General features: G+C 48.7%; 1 long non-coding RNA gene across 1 annotated transcript; it reads right to left on the reverse strand.

Annotated features, from left to right (window-relative positions):
• Window positions 1-1,925: 1,925 nt before the first annotated feature.
• On the reverse strand, window positions 1,926-4,351 carry LOC135246394 (uncharacterized). Its single transcript, XR_010327655.1, has 3 exons — window positions 4,195-4,351; window positions 3,427-3,473; window positions 1,926-3,219 (listed from the first exon to the last, which is right to left on the reverse strand). It is a non-coding gene; the product is annotated as an uncharacterized LOC135246394 (long non-coding RNA).
• Window positions 4,352-4,509: the final 158 nt, after the last annotated feature.

Below are 4,509 nucleotides of genomic sequence, written 5' to 3' on the forward strand. Positions count from 1 at the left end.
CCTTTGTGTCCTACGGTCCCCTCCTCCTCTGCTTGCCTCACAAAGTGGGTTTGATGTTCTTTCACAGGAGAGGCATCTCTGTTTGCCTCCTGTCTGCTGGTCACCAGTATTTCCAGAAGCTTCCACAGCAGCTGGTCATGCTTGCATCTGTAGCACCCCTGTGCTGGAGCCGTCTCACAGCCTGACAGACCTGCTCTGTGTCCCTGTGCTGGAGGCCTGTTCTGTGTCCCTGTGCCGGAGGCCTGCTCTGTGTCCCTGTGCTGGAGCCGTCTCACAGCCTGACAAAACGTGCTGGAGGCCTTCTCTGTGTCCCTGTGCCGGAGGCCAGCTCCGTGTCTCTGTGCTCTGTGTCCCTGTACCGGAGGCCTGCTCTGTGTCCCTGTGGCAAGGCCTGCTCTGTGTCCCTGTGCTGGACCGTCTCACAGCCTGACAGACCTGCTCTGTGTCCCTGTGCTGGAACCATCTCACAGTCTAACAGAATGTGCCACAGGCCTCGTTTGGGGGCAGCACAGAGCGGACGGTCTCATCCACACCAAACCATTAGCGCAGGTTCTGAGAAGGCAGCAGCGTGTCATAATTGACCCTGATCAGGAAGCTGAGTCTGGCTTGTGGTATCTTCCACCAGTCTGACCCACTGAGCGATCGGTCCTCCACAATTTCCCACGCTGTCCATCCTCCCAGACCACCTTAACAAACTGCTAAAACCTGCTACGTCGTGCCTATGGGAATGAGAATGTGTGTGTGTGTTGACACGTTTGTGTTTGTGCGTGAGTGCATGAGTGTGTATGTGTGTGTGTGCGCGTGCGTTTGCGAATGTGTGTCTGTATACTGTATGTGAGTGTGTGAGTGAGACAAAGAGTGTGTGTGTGTGCATACGGGTATGAGCGTGTGTATGTTTGCATGCGCGTGTCTGTGTGTGTGTGTGTGAGATTGTGTGTGTCCGTGTGTAGGTGTGTGTGAGTGACTGGGTGTGAGAGAGTGTGCGTGTGTAGGTGTGTGAGTGCGTGTGCATGAGTAACCATGAGTGTATGTATTTGTGAGTGCGTGTGCATGACTGAGAGAGAAAGGGTGTGTGTGAGAGTATGTGTGTGTGTGATGGAGTGTATGTGAGACAGAGGGTGTGTGTGTGTGACTGGGTGTGCGAGTGTGTGTAGGTGTGTGAGTGTGGGTCTAGGTGCATATGAGTGTGTGTACATATGTGCGAGTGTGTGATTGAGTGTGTGTGTATGTATATATAAGTGTGTGTGTGTATATGAGTGTTCGTGTTTATATGTGTATGAGTGTGTGATTGAGTGTGTGTGTTTGTGCATGCGATCGAGTGTATATGCGCACGTGTGTGCATGTTTGTGTGTGCACGCATGTGTGTGTGCCTCTACTCCAGTTAGCAGAGGGACACTGAGGAGTGTGTGTGTTGACACGTGTCTGTGTCTCTGCACGCATGTATGTGTGTGTGTGTGTGCGTGAGAGTGCACTGGTGAATGAGCGTGTTTGTGTGTGCGAGAGATTGTGTGTGTCCATGTGTAGGTATGTGTGTGAGAGAGTGTGTATGTGTGTGTAAGTGTGTGCGTGTGTGGGTGTGTGAGTGCGTGAGCATGAGTGTACATCAGTGTGTGTGTACACGGGTAAGAGAATGTGTGTGTGATTATGCATGTGTGTGCATGCGTACGGGAATGTGAATGTGTGTGTTGACACGTGTTTGTGTCTCTGCACCCATGTATGTGTGTGTGTGTGTGCGTGAGAGTGCACTGGTGAATGAGCGTGTTTGTGTGTGCGAGAGATTGTGTGTGTCCATGTGTAGGTATGTGTGTGAGAGAGTGTGTATGTGTGTGTAAGAGTGTGTGCGTGTGTGGGTGTGTGAGTGCGTGAGCATGAGTGTACATCAGTGTGTGTGTACACGGGTAAGAGAATGTGTGTGTGATTATGCATGTGTGTGCATGCGTACGGGAATGTGAATGTGTGTGTTGACACGTGTTTGTGTCTCTGCACCCATGTATGTGTGTGTGCGTAAGTGCATGAGTTTGTGTGTGTGTGCGTGAGAGAGAGAGGGTGTGTGTGAGTGACTGAGTATGAGAGAGTGAGTGTGTGTGTATGCATGCGTGTGTGTGTGTGTGTGTGAGAGTGAACTGGTGAATGTGTGTGTTTGTGTGTGCGAGAGATTGTGTGTGTTCATGTGTGTAGGTGTGTGTGTGCATGTGTGTGATTAGGTGTGTGAGTGATTGGGTGTGAGAGTGTGTATGTGTGTGTGTGTGTGCACGAGTGTGTGCGTGCGTAGGTGTGTGAGTACGTGTGCATGAGTGTACATTAGTGTGTGTATTTGTGAGTGCGTGTGCATGAGTGTGAGAGAGAAAGGGTGTGTGAGAGTATGTGTGTGTGTTTAGGTGTGGGTGTGTGTGTGTCTATGTGTAGTTGAGTGTGTGTGTGTGTGAGTGTGTGATTGAGTGTGTGTGTGTGTGTATGTGTATATGAGTGTGTGTGGTGTGTGAGTGGGCATATGAATGTGGTGTGTGTGTGCGTGTACATGAGGGTGTGTGTGTGTGTGCATGTTTGTGTGTGCGTGCACATGTGTGTGTGTGTGTGAATGTGTGTGTGTGTGTCTCTACTCCAGTTAACAGAGGGACACTGAGGAGTTCTCCACTCTAAATCCAGCATAGAGGGGTGTGTGTTGAGTGAAGTGTGTGTGGAATCTGTGCAGGAGGGTCAGTGTGTCAGAGCCAGAGACTCTGTAGAAGGACAGAGTGCCGGCTGGACGGTCCACACACACCCCTACCCTGTCCACACACGCTCCTCTACCAGCATCATCACACACTCCTGCTCTGCAGCAGGGGGAGGGGGGGGCAGGTATGTGTGTTTTGTTCTTATTGTGAAAGACAGAGTATCTGAGTTTATCAGAGCATTTGAATATGCAATCCAGACTCCAGGAGTTTTTAAACCCTCCAAACCTACAGTCAGAACCCGGTCCTTTCCTGCTGATTCCTTTATCTGTCACTGCTATAGAAACCCGTCCCCCCACCCACATAGACACACTGAACTCAGCCTCCCAGTAACAGCGCTCACACACACTCTCTCTGCACACAACCTGGGGCACATGCTCAAATCTCTCTGGATGATCAGGATATGGCAGCTCCTCTCTCCACGGTCTCTGTGTCACCTTCCTGTTCCCCTCAGACAGAGACACCTTTCTGTGCGCTGTGTTTGGATCCAGTGTGAGCTGACAGCCATCTGCACACCAGAGACATTAATGAGATTAATTATCATTAATATTCACCTCTTAATGTGTGTGTGAGAGAAAGAGCTGTGATAGTACCTGTGTGTGTGTTTGTGTACATGTGTGTTTACGTGAGTAAGAGAGAAGTCTCTTACACACACACACACACACACAACAGAGTGTGTATCTATGGAAAGTGTTCTGTGTCGATACACACTCACATTTCCTTGGTCCTGGTTTGGTCCTGTTCTCTCCTCCATGGTCCACACTGTAAGAACAGCAGAACAGAATTCTGAATTTTAACAATCCTTTATTTCCACTCTCAACATGCCAATGACATCACATAAATGAAAACAAAGAAAAAAACACAAATCTGTCACAAAGGAAATGTATTCCATTCCTTCACCCCATTCCGTGTGCAAAAATAGCTCCCCTCCCTCCACTGAACATAAAGCACCCTTATAACACACACACTCTGAAACACACTCAGGTTCTCCATTGCTTTGTAATACTGAAACTCCACCATCACTGTGTCCCTGATCAAACCCCAAACTACAACAGCCACATCTTGCCTGTCCCCTCCACCAATCATATTTTTCCCACTTATAGAAACTGCCATTTTAGCCCTGAAATGAAATAAATTAGCTGGCACTTATCCGTCTTTGATTGTATGGGAAACCAAGGATAAAATAAATGAACTTCCCAAAAAAGAAAAGAGAGGCTGAAGTCTGGCACACCCAGAAAAACTATGATAAACAGTTTCTCTCCGCATACAGAATGGACAATGGTGGGATCCTGCCGGGTTCATCACAGAAATAAAACTATTTACTGCAGTGATCCTGTGCAGCACCCTCCACTGTAGATCCCCAACCCTCCTAGGTAATGCTGGTTTGTACAGTGCCCTCCATGCCCCCCCAAACCCTTCTGTGTGTGTGTGTGTGTGTGTGTGTGTGTATGTGAGGTGCAGTGTGGAAACTCTCTGTACTTACAGCAGTGTGAGTGTGTCCAGTTTAGCAGCAGACAGCGCTTTTACTCCTGAGTCTCCTAGGTGATTGTATCTCAGGTCCAGCTCTCTCAGGTGTGAGGGGTTTGAAAATAGAGCTGAAGCCAGAGAATCACAGCCTCGCTGTGTGACTCTACAGCCTGACAGCCTGCAGAGAGAAGGACAAACACACCTTAAACACATTAATATAAACTAACAGGGCTGTGTGTGTCAAACACATAGTAGTGTGTTACACACCGTACACACATTAATATAAACTAACAGGGCTGTGTGTATTAAACACATGGCAGAGTGTTACCTT

This window comes from Anguilla rostrata, unplaced genomic scaffold (assembly GCF_018555375.3).
Source record: "Anguilla rostrata isolate EN2019 unplaced genomic scaffold, ASM1855537v3 scaf0252, whole genome shotgun sequence".
Classification (NCBI taxonomy): Eukaryota; Metazoa; Chordata; class Actinopteri; order Anguilliformes; family Anguillidae; genus Anguilla; species Anguilla rostrata.